The following is a 23,175-nucleotide window of genomic DNA, read 5'->3' as shown; positions in this document are numbered from 1 at the left end:
CATTCATTGCATTTTTGGAATTATGATAAATGCAACGAAAATAATCTTATTATGAAGACGAGTTCTCGTTAAGAGGCAATAAAATGTACACTGACGGGAAAAAATCCCAACACCAAGAAAAACATTATTGTAGAGCAATGAAATTTCAGCAATACATTTGTCTAGGTAACATATTTAATTGATTAAATTTTCAAAATCACAAGTGAATGCAAGCTCGAGAGGAGACATTTCAGATGTGAATTACTGGAACAGTAATAACAGCCAGAATTTTAAATATAAGCATGTCAACGTGAATACATTGTGTCATACAGGTGCAGGATGTCAGTTTGTGGGATGGAGTTACATGCCTGTTGTAATTGGTCGGTCAATATAGGAACGGATAATGCTTACTGTGGATGACGCTGGAGTTGTCATCCAATGATGTTCTATACGTGCTCAATTGGAAAAAGATCTTGTGATGTAGCAGTCCAAGGCAACATGCTGACACTCTACAGAGCATGTTGTGTTACAACGGTATGATGGCGAGCTGTATCCTTGGAAAATACCCCCCGAACGCTGTTCACGAATGGCAACAGAACAGGTTGAATGACCAGGTTGATGCACAAATTTGGAGTCACGGTGCGTGGGAAAACTGCGAGATTGTTCCTGCTGTCATAAGAAATTGCTCCCCTGACCATAACTCCAGGTGCCAGTGTGCCTAGGCCGTAGACAAATTGGTTGCAGACTCTCACCTCACCCCCTTCTAACCAACATATGCTCATTAGTGGCACCTAGACAGAACCGGATTTTTCATCATCTCCACTCCATCCTCCAGTGAGCTTCAGCTCGACACCACTGATTTGGAGTCAGTGAAATGCACGCTATAGGACGTCTGGCAATATCTCCTAACAGCGCTAGTTATATCTCCTGCGTTAACCATGGATATTATTTTTTATTTTATTTCTGAATAAATATTACATACAAAGTATAAATTTTTACCCTCAATTTTTGGCCAAGAAATTTATAAACATCTTGTTTGTTCATTTTTTCAATATATTAAATTCCGAGAAATATTAATCGTACTGTTTATTAACAACAAAAATATTGAATCTTTCAATAAACTCCATCCCAAATAACCAAGTATCTATATAAAATAGTGAAAGCTATGTTATACGGCACGAGGGCACAGCGTATTTTGTTTCGTTGCCCTCACGGAGTATCGAATGAGACGACTACTCGTGACGTCACAATTCAGCGTCCTGGCTTTCCTCTGCTAGAAGGTGTTGGTCTGGCTCGGAGCTGTACTTCAGGTAACCGATTTCAACTGTTGTGACTGTAGTGCCAACTGCAGTTCGAATTTCTGCTGCACATGTTGTACGTCGCTCTACGCCGAATGCGGCGGTCTTCCCTCTCAGTAGTACCATGTGGCCACCCGGAACCTGGTCTTCTTGAGCGAACACCTTTTCTCGACCACTGCTGCCAGCAATAATGCGCAGTGGATACATTCCTGCCAAATCTTTCTCCAGTATCGCGGAAAGAAAATCCATTCTCGTGGCTGTATTACACTACCTCGTTCAAACCCACTGAGCTGCTGAATAATGGCTTCTTCGTCTTCTCAAAGGTATTCTTGACTAACATAAACTCACTAAGTTAAATCTCAACGATAAATAACGTTCAACTTTTCGGCGCGTATTTAAAGCAAACTCGATTTGCACGTTCACATTGGCGCTACTAGCGCCACAGTTATGCGCCTAGCGCGAAATCTGTACGGACGTCACCTTTCAGATGCATAAACATGCCTACCAAATTTCATTTATCTAGCTCAACTCCTTCTTGTGAGAAGACTAAGGTAGGACTGTTATTCTCCTTCCATTAATATACCGCAATAGCCTGTAACTGAATTTTTTCAAAATTTGATATCAGGACTTAGTATATTCTCCGACCATTCTAGCGTCTCCCACAGCAGATAATATTTTGCTTATTTTGTTAAAATTCAATAACTTGACCCTTAATTACCTTAGCGATCTGTTCCAAAGATGCTTTTAACTGTCTGATAGTTTTCTTTCTGTTTATTGCATTTATGTTTATTTCAGCTTATTTTTTGCATTTGGGTATGTTTAATTACATGCACTGTTAACATTATATGTTCAAGGTATTTTAATACCAAGTGTAAATTTTGCTTACTTTTGTAAAAATCAATAACTTTGACCTCATACGCCCTAGAACAACCATCTGAAAAGGTTTTTTGCATAGAATTTAATGCTTGTTTAATTTATTTAAATGTTTTTTATGTATCAGTGTTATTCCATGTTCTGATTATTTACTGCCTACTGTATTGTAAATTTTCTAAGTTCGTACTCTGTCGGCCATCTTGCTAACATACCCTGTTTTATTTTCTTGCAAAAGCAGCACAGGGTCCGTCCTTACGGTTTGACAATTGTTTAATTTTGTATTAATTTTTAGCTTTTAGTTATTTCAGATTGCTTAATCAACCTTTTTAACTAACATTTATTGGTTATAAGTGCCTCTAGTGTGTTTTTCGATAATTATTATCTGGTTCTGTTTATTAATTTGTATTAATTATTACATTTAATTTGTTTGATCTTGTGTTTTATCATTTGAATGCAGTATAATATGGAACCCTCTTAAGATCCTTATTTGCATTATAATGTGCTAAAATATTATATTGCAATTGCATTAATTATAATATTTATCGGATTCTTCTGAAAGTGTATTCACCATACGGCTGTTCACACGTTTCTAAAAGGTCATTCTGTTAAATATAAATAATGCCGCTACAGTGAGCTCATATTACGTGCCACAACTATTACCTTTCAGTGACAGTTTTAGAGTGCAACATTAAATTTATCTTAGATCATCACCCCAAGTTCAACTCACCACTATTAGCGATTTAGTCTCAGCACACCAAATAGTGCACATAGTATTACACGGAATATCATGTCTCGTGCTTCAGTTATTCCAGCTGATAGTGATTCCACCTCTACATCGCATACCATAATAGACGCCTCAGCAGTACTTACGTCGGACCTGCCCCACGAGGAGAAAGTCACCATTCTATACAAGGATATCAGGCAGGTAGCGACTGCGACAAATCGAGGCGCCAAATTCCTTCTGTCAACAGATCTTCGAGCGCGCCTACTAGAGTCACTGGCTGCACTCCAAACGCTGGTCCTAGAGGGTCCGGAATTCACGGTTAATCCTGCAAAAGTTGACACAGGAGTAAACACTTCAACAGTGTTCTGTTGCGAAATTTCTCATACACGGCAACTAGCATCAACTGCTCAGCAGCCACACGATCCCCATACTCCAACACCACCACCAACAATCACATATCCGACTTGCGGGGATTGCCGGAAAACTAAAAAACCGTGCCTGTACATACGCCCAAAGACAGACATTACAGACAGAGAGCTTAAAGAACAGCTCTACGCCAAATTGCCGCTCTTCAATTTAAAAGTTGGCGTTAAAAGAGTACCAAAGAGCAATAAAGGCGGCTTTGAAGTAGTCTGCAAATCCAAAGAAGATGTCGCAGCCCTTGAACAGCAGATCAAGCAGACAGAAATCCCGGCGGACATCAGCAGGCCAAAAATGCGTAAGCCCAGGTTCGCGGTACATGACCTGCCCGAAACAGCAAATACCGAAGACGTACTTGCAGAAATTAGCGGTGCCTCAAATATGCCCAGCCCCACCTTCAGGACTCTCCAACGACTCCAAGAGCGCCGCAAGGGCAGGGTCAAGTGGATATTTGAATGTGAGCCCGCAAGCTTTGAGGGTATCATGCGTCAGAGAAAAATCTTCCTTGGCTGGCAGGCCCACCGAATCACTGAGCATATTGGCATCAAGCGACGCTAAAGATGCCAGCAGTTCGGACACACACAGGCCGACTGCAAAAGCCGCAAGCAATTCTGCTCCTTCTGTGCAGGCAATCACGGAGTTAGAGAATGCAACGCTCAGAAGCCACAATGTATCAACTGTAGAGAAGCTAACTACCGCTATGGGGACAGATACAACATTCACCACCCAGCGTACCACTCACACTGCCCGCAATACCAGCGAAACGTGCAGAACATCCGTAACAATACGGAATACTAACAATCAAACAATGGAAAATACTACAAGCAGACAGAATTAGCAATCCCCAAATGCACAGCACAACAATACACAGTTGGACATCAACGGTACGCAATAGCGCAGACAGGACGCAATACAATGTTTGCAGATAAATCTGCAACGCGCTCGTGCAGCAACGGCACAGGCAGCCATATACACCTCCACAAAACAGATCGACTTCCTACTAGAACAAGAACCTTATTGTTTACATGGCAAAGCTGTGGGCTACCCCCTACAGTGGACTGTTTTCCAAAAGGAAGATGCCAACGAGCCGCCAAGAGCCATTATAGTAAATTGCAACCTTTTGTGGACCCCCACTGTAATCATTGCGGAAAGGGACATAGTGGCCATCCTGCTAGAGGTGCACAATCCGACAGCAATCCTAGTCTCCGTGTACTCTCCGCCAAAGGCAGATATCGAAAACAGTATCTTGCAAATGCAACAACTGATGCGAGAGCAAAAAATAGACAACGTGTTGATTGCGGGAGACTTTAACTGTCATAGTACAACATGGAGATATGCTACCACAGAGCCAAAGGGACGTACCCTGGAGGATTTTATTTCAAGCAACAACCTAATCTTGCATAACCAGCAAGATGCGTCACCGACTTTTGATCGCGTCAACTCAAGAGGGTGGCCAGACCTTACAGTCTCGACCCTTCAAATGGCACAACTAATACAAGATTGGATGGTCGTGGAAGGCGTAAGCCTTTCCGACCACAATTACATACGATTGACCATTGCCAGAGCCACAGAAACAACTATCATCAGGAGGTACAACCTACCAGGTCGCAAGGTCAGGTCATTCATTACAGCTATCAAATCACGCCCGGCACCCTTTAGCAATCGAATTGAGCAAGCAACCACTAGAGAGGAACTACATGTACTCACGAAAGAACTGATGTCAACCATTAGGACGACTTGTGACGACATCGTACCAGTACGAACAATACGACAGGTCACCACATTAAACTGGTGGAATAGCCAATTACGCGCGCAACAGCGAAAGTGTCGTGCCTTAAGACGACGGCTAAAAAGTGAGCGACGACTGAGCATCACCTCTAACACACTCACTATATATCAGAAGGAAAGGGCCCAATACAAAAAAATGATCATTACCGCCAAACTGGACAGCTGGAGAAAATTCTGTACAGAAACTACAAATACCTACGGCATACATCACAAGATAGTGGCGGGAAAGCTGTTCGAACAGGCCTCCTTTCATCTCCTGCCCATACCTAACACCAATGAACACCTCACTGAAGCTACATTGACAGAAGTGCTCAACACGGTCTTTACGAAGGACGATCCTACAGATGACACAACGACACAAGCAACCATGCGTAACCACACCCTGGGTACAGATGCCATGAACGATGCTCTTTTCACAAATCAAGAAATCCTACATGTCCTGCGACAGCTACCGCAAAAGAAAGCACCGGGGCCAGACGGAATAAACTATCGAATAGTTAAGATCGCAATACGGTCGCACGTCAACCTCTTCCGTACCCTTTTCAACAAACTGCTTTCCACTGGCACATTTTCCAGGTGCTTCAAAATTGGCCAAGTTATTCTTTTCTTCAAAAAGAATAAAGACCCAAAAAGAGCGGACTCCTATCGTCCAATATGCCTACTATCAGCGCTTGGCAAGACATTTGAAAAGTTACTCATGAACAGACTGCGACACCACCTGCATACTACCAAATACTTAAGCGGAAGCCAATACGGATTTAGAGCAGGAAGATCAACAATCCACGCACTCATGGAAGTCAAAGAGAGCATTTTAGAGTACAAATTTACTGGCCACCCCACAGCATTCATATCATTAGACCTAAAGAGTGCCTTTGACACTCTGTGGTGGCCGGCCATACAACATGCCCTGAGAGAGGCGAAATGTCCACGGAATATTTACCACACCCTGGAGAGTTACCTTTCAGAGCGAAAATTGATTCTACCGCATAACAGCGGTGTCATCCAGCAAGACCAAACCCAAGGATGTCCGCAAGGTTCCTGCGCAGGGCCGTTACTATGGAACGTAACGTACAACATCATACTCACACAGCCATGGCCGGAACACACAAAAATAATTGCATACGCGGATGATACAGCTCTAATTGTGAAAGGAAACACCAGGGAACAACTGCAAGCAAATTCCCAGGAATCCTGCAACCTCTTCCAGGAGCGATGCACAGCAATAAAACTCCAAATAGCTGAGACAAAATCTCAAATACTGCTGATTCCTAAAAAAGGGGGCACACTCGCACGCCAACCAAGAATAACGCTCACCGGCCAAAGACTTCACATTAAGCGAGAACTAAGGTACCTGGGCATAACTTTTGATGATAAACTAAACTGGATTCCTCACGTGCTGGAGCTTAGGAAACGAACAGCACAGATTGCCCTCAAGCTCAAGTTGATGAATGGTTACAGATGGGGACTTAACCCCCATTTACTCAAGACCCTGTATATGACAGTCACTGAGAAAATAGTAACATATGGAGCTGCAATATGGGCCTCTCCGATGCAAGGACGCAAAATAAAATATCTACAGAGTATACAAAGGCCGTTCCTGCTCAACATTACTAAAGCTTTTAGAACATCTCCAACGAATTCACTCAATGTCCTGGCCGGACAGCCCCCTTTTTACATAAATGTGGAGAAAGAGGCAGCCTACCAGTTGGTGAAGCAGCTTAGCCGCCCTGCGGTGCTTGGTGACCATACTTTTACGGCAGACAACCTAGAACGGGAGTCCAATCGCCTCCACACACACCCGTCGACGCAAGGCCAAGGCGTGCACATTAATATTAAGCAAAACACAAGACAATGATATCGTACGGACAATGATATCGTATTCTACACAGATGGCTCAAAAACTGACGAGAATGTTGGCTGTGCATTCATCGCATTTCGGCAACAGCAACCAATACGCCAATGGAAAGGACACTTGGAATCCAGAAACAGTGTTTTTCAAAGTGAAGCCACAGCCATTTATCACGCAATAAACACTATTACCCAACATCGACATCAAAACAGTTTTATAATAACAGACAGTCTGTCAACATTATATGCTATATTAAATCCTGTGCACGGCTCCCCCATAATTGCAGCAATTCAAGAACAACTCTCTTTTCACAAGACCTTAAAAATCAACCTAGAATGGACAAAAGCGCATATTGGCAACCTTGGGAATGAGGCCGCAGATCGGCTCGCAAAAGAAGCAGCCCAAAATAATGATGCAGAGACACTGCAAATTCCATGGCCCACCTCATATCTAAAAAAGAGCTTGAAACAGGCCGCAATCACACTGTGGCAAGAGGCATGGAACAACGATGAGACAGGACGACGTGCGCATGCGCATCTGCCAAAGGTTGATCCAGAACGTCTTATAATGAATCCACAACTGGTCTACTATATTACCGGGCATGGCCCGTTCCCAGTCTACTTTGAAAGATTCGGCAAGACGACTACCTCCTTATGTTGCTGCGGTGAACTGGGAACGCCAGAACATTATGTCGAAAAATGCTCACTAACGGAGGATTTACACATCCCATTCCCAGAGACAAACAGATTAGCCTTCAGCAGGTTCATAATTAAGCAGCGACATCTCAAACGCAGCATTACAAAAATTATTGACAAGCTTATGGGCTTAGGAACAGACCTATGCCAAGTGTAAACCATTTAAGAGTACTTAGTGCATCATGCAACATTCCCATACCCAGCTAAAGGGAGCTCACTGGCAGCATTATATAATTGTAACTGCACATATGAATGGCTCTTATTATGTATGTTCTTATTATGTAACTTATTATGTATGCAGCAGCAGTAGTATACAAGTACTTTGTCATCATAAAACGCAGTAATGGCAGCATCTGTAATCGCAGTCAGCAGCATCATATGTACACATGAAATACCAATTGTATGCTTCATGTACTCCTATATTCTGCCACCAATGCACTGTTATTTTCGTATTTTTGTAACACCTGCCTGCAATTTCACTATACATGTTAAATTTGTAATGCGTATTTTTCCCCGGTATTTAATTCAGTAATCATGTATATAACTCACTATCTCGTATCAGTATAATCTCACCCTCTCTATGTTTCAATATCACCGCACTATGCATCTCAAGTTTGTAATTTATATACGCCATTATTACATACTCCTATATCTTGTCACCAAGTGAACTGTTTTGTTTATGTATTCTTGTAGCGTCTGTCTGCATATCTTGCTACGTATTTAACATTATAATACGTATTTCTCTCCCATATTTAATTCAGTAATCCTGTATATAATTTATTATCTTATTTCTTATTTCAGCATAATGTCACCCTTTCTATGTATCAATTACCGTACTATGTATTTCAAATCTGTAATTCATATATCCTCCTTGTATAACTCAGTAATCCGGTATCTAATTCAGCATCTTGCATCAGTATAAACTCACAAGGTACTTCATGTCACATTTTATTCAGTAACAGTATGTTTCATGTTTCAGTATGTTCAGTTTCCCATGTTTCTCTGTCTTTCAAATATCAGTATAACATAAGTATTAGTATCAGTATCTTGTTTCAGTATATCCTCATTATGTTACCCATGTTTCAGCAAGTACCATGTACAGTATGTAAAGTATTTCATATTTCACTACATATTTAATGCATTAGTATAATCTCACAATGTACTTCATGCTTCTAACTCGCATATCCCTCATGTTTATAATACAATGTCCTGTATGAGTATAATCTCATAATGCACCTCGTGTTTCAGAATACTCAGCTACATAGTGCTTTACTATGTACCTCAAGCACCAGTATAACCTTTCTATACAGCTCAATATTGAAATATGTATATCTCTCCTGGATATAATTCAGTATTCCGTATATAACTCAGTACTTTGTAGCAGTACATTATGTATTTCACGACTTAGAATGTACAATTATAGTATGTTATATGTTTCAGTATGTTCAGCATTTCCTGTTCCAACATGCTTTTCAAGTCTCAGTACAATCTCACTATGCATTCTACATGTTTGTCATACGAATATCTCTCTTGTATATAATGCAGCAATCCTGTATATAATTCAGTATCTTATATCAGTATAATCTTACCATGCATTTCACGTTTCGGTATGCTCAGTAATAGTATGTTTTCTGTCTCAGTACGTACAGTATTTCATGTTTCATCAGGTATTTCGTGTAATTAGCGTAATCAGTATTATCTCGCTATGTATTTCATGTTTCAGTATGCTCAGTCATAGTATGCTCATGTTCAGTATGTACAGTATTTAATGTTTCACCATGTATTTTAAGTCTCAGAAATATCTGTATAACCTCATCATGTATATCATATCTTAGTATGTTCAGATACAGTAAGTGTCATAATTCAATATGTATCATACTTCCTGTTTCAATATGTATTTTGAGCATTAGCATAATCTTACTATGCATTACACGATTCTATACCATATTGTACTCCAATATATAATTTAGTAATCTGGTATATAATTCAGCAACTTGTGCATACTAATGTCTGATAATTCAGCTTGCAGCAGTAGTGATGACCCTTGTTTAGCCATGTCATTTTCTACAATATATGTAAAATAATTTCCCAGTGGCCGCAAGGGTATAGCTGATGCAATTGTGGCCTGCATCAGGCGCTGGGTTTCGGTGGTCGGTGCGAGGCGTTTCTGTGGCCTCAGTGACCTTGGCACGTTTCACTAGACACAGGTAGACGTGGCGCTATACCAATTAACCCTAATGGTAGAGGTGCCCACGTCCTCCGTCGCATGTCGCATGTGACGGGATTTTTTTCTGTCGGAGTATTACCCTCAATCCTCAATTTTGTGTCGAATCATTTTTCATATAAATGGATGCTGCAACCAAATTTTAGCGCTATGCATAATGTTGAAAGAAATAATACAGCAAATATACTTAATAGAAAATCTAAAAAGAAATGTATAACACTTAACACTCTATCGGGAATTCTAAAGACGTGCCGATTTTAAAACTTGTGATTGTTAAGTCATTGATTTGTGAATCCAAAACACAATATCACCAGAAGATATACTACAATTGATATGATAATTTCAAGTTACGAATAGATGTGTGCATGAGCACGTATATTATCATTGTCCACTGTATGGGAAATAAAATAATAAAGTAGTAAGCAAATGATCTCCCACCAAATCCATCTTAAGATATGGCAGTGGCGAAATAGCAACGATATTAACAATAAATTATCACTTCCAACACTAGCAACGATAAATTATCACTTCCGGTTGATCGTTTGTAAATAAAATCTAACTTCATTATAAATCTTATGGCTCAATGTTAATTATAAGCACTACTCTTTTTTCATTACTCTGTTCCCCCATACAACGGACAATGATAACTATATGCACTCATTCATGTAGACATCAATTCTCGTGCTTTTATTTTAAAATAACGCATCGATCGTAGCATACATATCCTCTGGTCATATGCTGTTTCGGATTCACAAATTAATGATTTAACAACCACAGCAATTTTGAAAGCAGCATATCTTTATAATTCCAACAAAATGTTAAGTATTGCCATATGTGTCTTTTATATTCGTTATATTATTCCTTAAAAAACAATACATAGCAATAACATATGGTGGCAGCATCCTTTTATTTGAAAAGTGATTCGACCCAAAAGTGAAGCGAATCCAGATTTGACTACTGAGGCTAATACATTTAATTGCTTCAAAACGAGATCTTATCTTTATAAAGAGCTTATTCTCGTTGCATTTAGCGCAATATGAATGTATCTTTTCCCCTAACGAATATATTTAATTTATTCATACATAACATTTAATGTTAACAATAGGTATAATCATTACATATTCTGAATCTTACAGTTTCAAAATCAAAAGAATGTAAATACTGAGATAAGAAAATACTAGATTCATTGTAACACATCCAGTTATTCTGAACTCTGTAAAAAAATTATACATTTGAATTATCTTAATCCACAAGTGTTAATAAATGGTTAATATTCGAGACACTTGAATTCCCTTAATCCACAGGTGTTAGCAAATGTTTAATATTCCAGGCTAATTGTAGCTTGAGTCATTTTCTCGATATAAAGCGCGATGATATGCCATTAATCCGAATATCAGTGCGTATACGTTTCGCAAAAATGAAATATTGACGATTAAATGCATATAAAATGAATGTTCTACGACATTTTCTACTAAAATGATAGCAGCATTTATACGCCATACATTTATAACTGCGAAACAAATGCAGAATAAAACGTAAACATCAACATGTGCTCATATGCGCAATTTCAAAGATTTCAGCGTCACAACAGGAATAGCTCATTGGTCCATTTCTGAAATCCCTCCTTTATTATCGATATTGACGTGCACTTGTGAATAATGCTTACGGTTGTTTATTAAAGACTTTTAATGGGCTTCCTGGAAAATACCATTTCCGGTTATCCAGTTTCAGCTAAAATTTAAAAAACTCTTTATTTAATGTAAAAAGCTTAAATATGGAAAATGAAAATTTTTGCAAATTTATGTTGTGGAGACATTAGGACTTTTTTGGAAGCAGGAGACTTGAAAAATGAGCAATGCCCTCGCCGGGAATCGAACCACGGACCTCTCGAATACGCGCCGAGCATGCAGACTACTACACTAGAAGGCACACTAAGAAATACCTTATATGCTCCCCCTTTTAAAGGGCGAGTGGGGATTAGGAGATCCAATCGCCAAATCCTGGTGGTGGAGAATCGTCATCCACCACCTTTTTTAGTTAGGGCATCACTGTAGAGACATTAGGATTTTTTTGAAAGCAGGAGACTTGAAAAATGAGCAACGAAGGGAATCGAACTACGGGCCTCTCGAATACGCGTAGAGCGTGCAGACCACTACACTACGAAGGCACGCTAAGAAGGCGTGAGAAATACCTTATAAGAGTTAAAGTGGAGAAAAAAATCGTCACACACATACACACAGATAGATATAATTCTAATATTAGTAGAAACATGTTGTAGGGACCCTAATTCGTGCTTATTCAGAGAAAATGTAAAATGATAGTTTAAGCAAGTAAACTATCACTTGCGGCTGATCGTTTGCTATTCCACCAATTCCAAGTCTTGACATAGAACTGGCGGGAGATCATGTGCTGGTCACATAAGATTTCTTTTAACATAAAATAATATAAATTGAAAATTATCAGAATACTGAAAAGTATATTACTATATGAATAAAACTTAAAATATATTTTGGAAGGAATGCAGTCTGTATATTATTATAAAAATCATCACTATTAGATTTCTCATTTTGAATACAGATGACAGAGTACAGAAGAATTATAGTTAGAAATTTTGTATTTGATATAGTAACGTATTTAATTTATCACATTAATGGTACAAAATAATACTTGTAGACAAAACTATTAACAAAAAATTTAATATTAACTTCGAACCCGTTGTTTTGCATATCGTTATAAAAATTGATACAAAGGGAATCTTACAAATCGAATAAGCATTAGCATTTAGATACTTCCTAAATAACAGTAGCAAAATGCAAATTCTTTTAATTCAATAACTAATCTGTTTACCCAACTACTTCAATTCTTTCCTTTTCCCTTGCTATTAGCAGATAGTTATATTTATAACCATTTGACGAAATAAGAATCAATTTTCCTTAGATATTCTTTAATGAAAGACATTACCTTCCGTTCGGTAGACAGCCTCCATGTACATTGCAGTATTCAAATAAACAAACTACTCTAAGAAGGCAGAATAAAGGTGAAATTTTATTACTTCGATATAATTAGATATAAGTAAATAAAAAAAAGATTACTGAACATTAAGATACACATGTAAGATTAAATGATTATACGGAAATCATTTACAAATTGGAATATAGCATGTTAAGTGAACTCAAAAGCTCAGAGTTAAATAAAAAGTGCAATGATGTTTTCGACTAATTTGTTTAAATTACGTAGTTCGTCTGAACATCCAATCCCATTCGTTTTTACTCCAATAGTAATCGCATAAAATATTAAAATGGTTTGCATTACCTAAAAAGTTTAGTATGTACTAATATTCATAATAACAGGCAGAATTGATTCTGTAATGAATTAGGATAACAAATTAATTGAAAAATTCGATATCGAGCTTTCACCAATAGGTAATTTCGAATTTTATTTTAAAGAAACGGACTGAAATTAAAATTAGGATACACAAGCAATTGGTTACCGCTTATAATTTCTTCCACCAATTGAATGACAGTGTTAATGCCTACAACCAGTCTTCCCATTTATTAGACGCAGGAAACAGTCATGGAGTGGTTATGGCAGCTTCGTGCGTATTCCGCTATATATTTTTATTCGTTGATATACATATTTTAACTTACAATTATTTTCTAAACAAAATCGAGAAATCAAGTTAAATTAAAACTAGCTATTTAATTGCCTTTTAATTATTTTTATTTTAATTGTTGTATATAGTTTATTTTAGGTTTACATGCATAATTCGTGCAGGGAAGTTTCCTGTAGGCAAGAGTTTCTAAATTACTTGGTTTTCTAAAAAATTTGGTTTCCTACTCTTAATTGACTTTTAATTAATTTATTACTTTTAGCTGTAGTCATTTACTTGATTTTTTCTCAAAATTCCACTGTTTAAATTGCCTTTTAGTAATTTACAACATTTGGTTTTACTTGTGGTTTTGAATTTTACTTTTACCCTTGCCTACATGGATGACGAAACACAAATTGAGTAATTGAAGAGTTAGGTATGGGGCAACTTCCCCTTGATAAGTCTGTCTTCTGCCTGCTCAACAATTATTCACTTATGCAATTTTTTGGAAAAATTAATTTAATTTTTTGGAATAATATATTTTTTCATGGTTTTAGATAAGTGCAATTAATTTACATATGCTCTTAGAATTTAAATGATATTGTAAATTTGTTCGCAGCAATAACAATTATTTTTATTTCTTTGCAATTAAAATTTCTTGATTAAATTTTTAATTTATATTTACTTTATACGAATAGAGAATATTTGTTAAATTGCAATCCAAACCAGCTATATATTTTCGGATATATATATATATATATATATTTCCTTTATGCGGAAATCAAACATGAAAACCGCAAGAGAGAGAAAAATAAAACGTTTTCCCTCAATGCACATTTCAAGGTCTTCAAAACATCAACACATAACCAGAGTTTTCTGTCTGGCTGGAAGACAGCTGCGTTTGTAATAAGAATCTTTTTTTTTTTTTTTTTTTTTTTTTAATCCCGGTACTGCACCCCATACAAAACGCGGAGAAACCGGAAAATTCTTCCACGAATCATGTTACACATCAATTAACCTCTCGTGAACTCATAATAAAGTAAGTGGTACAAAATAATAAACGCAATTTATTTCTCTTTCACTATATGCTTACTGAAACAGCTAGTAAAGTGCACAACCTATTAATGAGCGCTACGCGAAGAACAAATTATTTTATTTTGAAGAATCCACGCTATCAAGTAAGTAAAATGAGTGGTTCATAACTATAATTATTAAATACGCATTTTTAAAATTTCATTTATTAGTAGCATTTATCAAATTATCCAACCAAATTTTTCACCTTAGCATTGCCTTCATTAAAAACAAAAAACAAAACAAAACAAAAAAAAAAAAAAAAAAAAAAAAAAACGCGAACTTTTGCAAATATTTAAAAGGAATCACTACCTAAACATTACGTAATACTGTATAAAATGATGACCTAGGGAAGAACAACATAACAATACAGTGCAACAATATTTCATCACATAAATTGTTACTTCATAGTCTTAACAAGGTAACTTCAGCACAGATTTTTAATGCTTAAATTTAATCAAAGTACGGATATGTTAACAAATTAAATCTACAATTCCTTAGCCATTTACTAAATCTACTTATTGTCAGGACTTTCAAGCATGGGAAACAAAAAATCTGAAAGCTTTCATATTTTATATTACGCCCAAAAGGGCGTTCTTTTTAACATTTTGTGCGTTAACTGAATTTACTAAATATCATGTTCTTCGCACTTAAACCACGTGAAATTCAATTCAACAGTAATACCACAAAATATTTAAAAACACCATATCTTTAGAATTTCCGATAGACAGACTTGCAAGTTGAAAATATTTTTCCCCCCTCCCCCGTACAGTTCTCATTGCTCGCTTTGAAATCGTTGAGTTTGTTAATCAGAAAATCGTTTTACAAAAAATGAAATAGATGATAAAACAAAACTGAAGTTTTACAAAAAAATGAAACAGATGATAAAACAAAACTGAAATTCAAAATTTCGGGCTTCCGGGCGCCCATGTTCGTGTGGAGGATTGATTACATTACTCAAAATTTGATGGCTCTACCTACATGTACATTATATAGCTGAAGTAATATATGTTTTGCACTTTGTTAGTGATAACTAACCTGCTGGTGTAATTTGGAAGGCAAATAAAAAATCTTATTCAGCACGAAATGGCAGTAGAGCCTCATTTTCACAGCAACTAATTTTCTGCAGCGTAAAAATAATTCCAGCTCTTTTATATGCTAAAACCTAATTCTCCGGAGATAAAATTTAGGATGACTAAATACAAAATTTGTATTCTGATTTTCTCTGAAACAGGAAATTCAGTCAAAAAGAAATAGCTCGTTCATTTGGGGAAATGGCGAATTTGATTAACATAGTAAAGCAGATCAAAAAATAATGTAACTACATTAAAAGTAAATTCTCAATAAACATAGGTTCCATTCCTTGAAAACACAAAATTGATTTTATTGACTCACATTCACTGTGACGATGCGCAATCAATAAAAAACGTTTTAAAAACTTCCGGAAGTACCGCTTGATATCACGGTTGGATAGTTTGCCTTGTTGATACCAAAAACAGGCTTTTTAGTAAATGACCGCTTGCGCAATGATATCATTATAGCTGTACTTGGCGTTAAAGATTGCTGAGGATTATTTTACAAAATTTTAAGAGATCACATCGTCAAACAAGCATTACTCAGAATTTTATCAATATGAAGCAAATTACCTGAAACGATAATTCCAAATTATTCGATGCATAACAGAATAGCAACAATTCGATATTCAGGTATTTCAATAAACTGCGTGATTCACTTCTGCAGATTTGTCCTAACCTGTCTACTCTACAGATATAGAAATCCATTTGTAAAAAATAAATAAATAAATAAATATCTAGTTGTAACGAAAGTTTTCCGCCAAAACCCGTTCTTAATAAAGTTAGGGAAAAAAAAAAAAAAACATTTAAGCAGTAACCTTTAGTGCGGATAGTAATCACCACACAAATTTATGATTTTCTGCCAACGTTTTAATAGTTTTGCAAAACCTTCGGCCCGGAAACTTGGTGATCGCGAGTCCAAACACAGATCAACCTCATTTAGGACGTTTAGTGCAGAGTGGAAGATATCACCAGCTAGATGTAGCTGCAAGTGTGAAGAAAGTTAGAAGTCCGAAGGAACGATAACGGGGCTATATGGTGGGTGTGGCAAAAGATCCCATTCGAGTCTGTACAGAGTCCTGCCGGTGAATGCAGACACATGTGGTCTGCCGTTATCTTGATGGAACACTTTTTCGCCGTAATTTAGTTCGATATTTTTCCTTGATAGCAGTATTAACACGGACTAGCCACTCGCTGTACACCTTATTGTCGAGGGTTTTACCTTTTTCCAGATAATCTTTGCGGTTAATAATAGGGCAATTCCAGCAGATACAAAGTATGATTTTTCTGTTAGTCAAATTGCGCTTTGCGACGCTGACGACGGGCTTATCGGGCGCAAACTAACCCCCTTTTTTCGGCCTGTGTTGTTGAAGTAAATATACTTTTCATCACAAATGACGATCGGGAGCAGAATTTTGTCCTTGCGTTGATATTCGAGCAGATCGTGGCCCCGAACACGCCTGCCCTTATCCGCTTGAGTCAGCTCATGCGGCAACCAGCGATGCATAGCGCGACTAATGGACATGGCATTAATGTCTACTCCGTGTTTCCCAACGTGGGGCCCACGCACTATAAGGGGCAATGCGACTGTGAAGGGAGGCAATTTGAAAATGGACTCATCCATAGTTTAAGGGGCCAAATTTCGTTCTAAATATGTTTCATGAAGTCAAAATTTTTCGAAATTTCATTTTTTATTCCCCAAAATAAAGAAAAATGTAAGTGATGCATACGTAAAAAAGTTTTTAAATTGAGGTGCATTTTAAATATTTTATAAAGAATTCTCGCTGTAAACATGGACATTTAAATGCTTTTAAAGGCATTTAAATAACTGACACATTATGTTTTCCACACGTTTCTCGCACATTTCAGCCAATGAATTTATTTTATTTTTTACTGTAGAAATGGCAACCGGTATATTACTCTTTCCTTGAATGGCAACAGCAGCTGCTTCCAGCATTGTTTATATTGATCTTATAGTTATTTCTTTCAGCCCTTAGTGAAATGAAGCAAGAAAAAAACGTTCGACGTTATTCGGAGGCATATTTAAAATTTGGTTTCATACCCGGTCCATTAAACGGTCAACTTTTGTATTTTATGCCAATAATGCCTGACCAACGAATCAATTTAACTAGGTCGTTTTGAGGCACATTTGAAGGCGAAACATAATGCTGATATTAATTCAGATTTAAATTACTTTCACACTTTAAGGAAAAATTTTGAAAAAAGAGTAATATTAAAGTCGCTATTTACTGCTCATAATGCAACTGTTAATCGAGCTCTTGAGGCTATTTATCAAATTTCATTACTCATCGCTTAATCTGGGAAAAGCCGTACTATAGGGTAGAATTGAATCAAACCATCAATATCAGCATTTAAAACTGTTCTAAAAAAAGATGGTAATGCCGTTAAAGTATGCCACTAAATAACAATACTGTTTGCAGAAGAAAGATTAAATGAGTGAGGATATTGAAATACAACTTGTTGAAAAGCTGAAAACAAGAAAATTTTCGGTGCAAATGGATGAACCAACTGTGAGAGACAGTGAAGCCGTACTTGTAACTTATGTAAGAAGATATATTCATAAAGGGGATTTTGCCGAAGAAATGTTCTGTAAATCAATTATAAGCACCACTACCTCCAAAGATATTTACAGTAAGCTAAAAAATTACTTAGATATAAAAAATATACTAATAAAAAATTTGATACATCTTGTACTGCAGATGGTGCTCCTAATATGATGGTTGAAAAATAAAATAAAGCAGGGAATAAGAAAAAGGGTTGCTTAAAATTGATAAAAGATGAGAATCCAGAAATGCTTCTTGTGCATTGTGTTATTCATAGAGAAAACCTGGTAGCTAAAAACAATTCGCCTGTTCTAAATGAAGTGCTAAATTCAGTTATAAAGTGTATCAATGCTATTAAAGCTAGGGCCAAATGTGAACGTCTTTTCAAGTTATTTTATGGAGAACAAAATGAAGACTATACGAGACTTGTACTTCACACTGAAGTAAGAAGGCTATCGAAAGGGAACTGCTTGGAAAGATTTATGGAACTATTTGATACTCTTAGTTATTTTTTAAGCAACAAACCTGAAATGAAAAATCCGTTAACGGATGATAACAAGGCAATTGTGAGTTATTTAGCCGATATCTTTCAAAAATTAAATACAGTAGAAGTACGATAATCCGGCACGTTCGGGACCGGCTCGGTGCCGGACAACCGAAAATTCCGGTCTATCGGGCGGTAATTATAAGAACAATTAGGTTAATAATTAAACTAAAAATACAGTATGCAAATACATACAACAAAGTTTATTTTACATTTCATATAATGTATGTACACGTACTATAAAACATATTTCACTTAGATTTAAAAAAGTCACGAATGTCTTTTTGTTTTCTTGACTTTTGGCGTTTAGTATAAAATTTATTTCTAATGATATGGAAATCAATAATTTCTGAAGCACTGTAGCTAGTACTAGCCCCGGCAAAAGAGATAAACTTATTTAGTGATTCTGCAGCTTCTGCCCAGCTGATTTTTTCCTTTTCTTCCGTTTCGGCATCTGAGTCATTTTCTTCAAGATTTTGAGTAGGCTGAGGGTTTACTACAATGTTGATAATGTCCTCATCGGTTAGTTCTTGTTCAACAGGCTCATTCTCGTCGATTAAAAGCCACTCCTCTACCTCATCTTCAGGCAGGTTTTTCAAGGGATTGTCAGTACTTCTAACGACATCCAAAACTTTGGTCAGAGCGTCTTGATGGTTTTCTTCCTCATCAGTCTGTAGAAGTAGGTCAGATGCAGGGTTTGCAGCTGGCCAAAGTTTTCTCCAGCATTTTTGGAGTGTTGTATTTTTTACCTGGTTCCAAGACGCAATAGCATAGACGGCATCTTTTACTGTAAACATTTTTTGAAAATCAGTCACGTCACAGTCGGCATTTAACAGGCCTTGAATAAAAGACCTTCCATAAAAGCATTTAAAATTTTGAATAACCCCTTGGTCCATGGGTTGAATCAAAGATGTTACGTTAGGTGGGAGCAGAGTAGCAACAATATTTCCAGAAAATAACTCATCTACTGGCGGATGGGCTTCGCAATTGTCCAAAAGAAGGATGGCTTTAGTATCTTCTGGTAGACCAAGGCTTTTGAAGGATTCCTTGACCTCAGGCACAAAGTGGTGAAAAAACCAGTCTTTAAAGAGGGCGGCAGTTATCCACGCATTTGATTGAGCATCGTATTGGACAGGCAAGTGTGTAACATTCTTAAAAGCCCTGGGTTTTGCAGATTTACCTATCACAAAAGGGGTCACTCGGTGGTTTCCAGACACATTAGCACATAGCAAAACGGTTAATCTGTCTTTGTTTTTTTTTAAACCCTTGGCTGCTTTTTCTCCTCCCCCAGCTAGTGTAGATGTTGGTAAACATCGCCACAATAGCCCTGTTTCATCAGCATTGTAAATCTGTTCAAGTGTTAATCATTATCAGCCACGATTTTCTCAAACTCGTCTTTGTATTTTTCTGCAGAGTTTTGGTTTGCTGAAAGGGTTTCTCCAGTTACATCAAGTCTTCGAATTCCATGCCGAAACTTAAAGTTTCTGAGCCAACCATCAGAATAATTGCATTCACTTTCAGCAACTCCTAAATCTTGGCCGAATTTCTTTGCCTTTTCAACAATCATTGGCCCTGTTACCGGCTTTCCTTCAGAACGTACTGCACTAAACCATTTGAACAATACACTATCTAGCTGTTCCAGTTTTGGTTTTTTTAATGTTTGTCTAGAAGCCAATTTTTCAGTTGTTACCGATTGAGAAGCAAACTTCATTAGTTCATCTTTTTGTTTTTTAATGTCATAAATAGTTGATGAGCCAATATTAAACTGATTCATTAAAACATTTCTATTCTCGCCTTTTTCTAGCCGTTTGATGATTTCTAGTTTCTGATTGAGAGTCAGTGTTATGTGTTTTCGTTTCTCTCCTTTTGAACTCGAAGGCTTAGGTTTTGAAAACATGGTCACTGTACAGTTAGAACGAAAATCACTTTTTTTATAAACAGTTTCAAAAGTTACGTTTACTGCGATGTGAAAGGACACAAAACAACAACGCACAAAAAAATGGTGAAGACGCTTCGTGATTGATTAACGGAGCTGCACTGCACCTGAATTTGTTGTGACAGCTGAGACTAGCCGGCCGCTAATTGTTTCCGAACAATACCGAGCGCTTCCGGATGATCTCGAACTACCCCGAAAAGCTCTCGAGCGGTTTTATTTGCTTTAAAGACACACTTTTGGAGAAAACCAAAATTTTTACAATTTTCCGGAGCGATGCCGGACTATCGGGCATTCCGGACTGTTGGACTAATGGACTAATGGACTTCTACTGTATATTAAATAAACAACTTCAAGGAGCAAATAAAACTTATGTCGATGCAAAAGGAAAATATTCGGTTTCATTATCTTTGTTGAATTATGTCAGGCATATACCACAGAAATTTTGAAAAGTCTCATTGGCTCCCAAAATGTTACGTGACTACCGCTATACTTGTTATTGTCAATCATATGAAAATTTTATCAGCTGATTTAAAAGATTTTATACCTTAAAACAAATTGATTTTCCAACTTGGATAATGCAGCCAATGCTAGTGGATTTGGCTGATATTTCAAATATGCAGTGAAAAGAAGAACTCGCAGAAATGCAAAATGAGGAGTCAATTAAAACTTTATTTAATTGCCATAAATAATTTGTTGCTAGAAAAAAAAAATAAATAAAATAAAATAAAAAAGACAGAAAGAAAGAAATCGGTTGGATATAATGAAACCGGGAGACTTGAGACTCAAGTTATCTAAATTGGAACCTGACATAAAATTTCTTTGTAGCAAGTATCAAGCGCAAAGAACTCACTTAATTTAAATAATAAAAATTACTAATACTTAAAATGAAAAACTTTCACTAAAATGAGTTTTTTCTTGAATTTCAGTTCTCCACGTTTTTAAAGTTCACTTACTGTGTTTACTCACAAAATTTCGTAGTCATCATTTCTTCCTAAAAGCCATCATTCAAGTTTCTTTCGTGAACATTTCAATTTTTAAATATTAAAAATTATGTATATGCTAGGGGGAGCTTAAAAATTTTGGAGAGGATTAGGTGGGGCATAGCACAAAAAAGGTTGGGAAACACTGGTCTAACTCTTTAGAGAGCTCTCAAGTGGTTGCATACTAATCTTCTTCCGCAAGTTCTCGCAGGCGGGCTTCAGCAACATCAGTAGGCCGATCAGAACGCTATGCTTATTGAATTTCATAGACCTTGTTTTTGAACTTTCAGTGCCAAACCTTCACAGTATCATATGATACAACATTAGTACCTAAAGCTATACACAGGATTTGGTGACATTCTGTAGCTGACTTCTTGAAACAGAACTGGAAGTAAGTAATGGTTCTAGTCTGGTAACATGATAGCTGCATTTCAGACACCTTTTACTTAACGATAACGATATTTTTTTTACAAATTTCACAATGTATTTAATAATAACGATACTTTTTTACAAATTTCCAAAAACAGTGTGCTAAAACAAATCTCTTTCTTTCAAATGCCAAAAATCGTTTGACAAAATATGATTAAACACGCTAACGCGAACTGATTGTACAGACGATATTTGCGGTGGCGGGAAACTTTCGTTAAAACCCGATGTTATTCTTTCATTCGTATAGTAAAATTCTGATTAACTACTTTAAATCGGCGTCTCTTAAACTGTGGGTCGCGACGTGCAGCAGGGGGTCGCCAAAAATTTAGCAGTTTTGATATTTCTTTAACTTATTATAATAATTTTACAATTACCAAATAATTTTACACAATGTATCTGAAAATAAATAAAGATAAGACAATACATACAAAGAAAAAATGAAAACCTTTTGATGCATTCTTTTTATACTAGAAGCGTTCATTTTACTTGCTTATCACGTGAAGCTATCATTTCGTCTGTTACTTATTTAAAATTTTCACATTGTCCTATGTCTTAAAATTAGAAACTAAAATTAATGACCTAAAACTGCAATAGTATATTAAAGTGCAAGTGAAAAAATTGACAGTTTTACACATGCATGTGTCGAATTTGCGCAATGCTTATGAGGTCCCACAAAATTTTCGTAAATATTATGCGCCCTGGGGGTCGCGAAAAAATCTGAGTGATAAAAAAGGGTCGCGACTGAAAAAAAGTTTAAGAAATACTGTTTTAAATTATTTATTACTTTAGAGTTGTTATCCTTTTTATTTAGAATTAGAACTTCAAAACAGAGCGAGTTGCGCATTTTTATGTCTTCTCTAATTCTGCCTCTGCATATTCAGCCTCTGCCTATGAACTGAATTAATTGAATGACAGATATGGTTCTCATTCAATTAATTCAGTTCTCACTTCGCGACAAGGCAAAAAAATATATATATAAAAACTAAAAATATCTATATTAAAAACTGAAAGATACAGAAAAACATAAAACACCAAATACAGTTAAAACAATTCAAAAATATGTTTTTACAATTAAAACTACAGTTTCTACCTAAAAACAAGCAATTCGGCCAGCAGACAAGGAGGCAAATTTTTGGTGC

General features: G+C 36.6%; 1 protein-coding gene across 2 annotated transcripts in view; it reads right to left on the bottom strand.

The window, feature by feature from the left end:
- LOC118186200 (band 3 anion transport protein-like) overlaps nt 1–23,175 on the bottom strand; it is a 422,199-nt gene that overhangs the window by 313,063 nt on the left and 85,961 nt on the right. The window lies entirely within an intron of this gene.

Source organism: Stegodyphus dumicola, chromosome 2, assembly GCF_044657685.1.
Source record: "Stegodyphus dumicola isolate Sdum_Otavi_A_Nest chromosome 2, ASM4465768v1".
Taxonomy (NCBI): Eukaryota; Metazoa; Arthropoda; class Arachnida; order Araneae; family Eresidae; genus Stegodyphus; species Stegodyphus dumicola.
The sequence above is the reverse complement of the archived record's forward strand: the minus strand, read 5'-3'. Positions and strand labels throughout refer to the sequence as shown.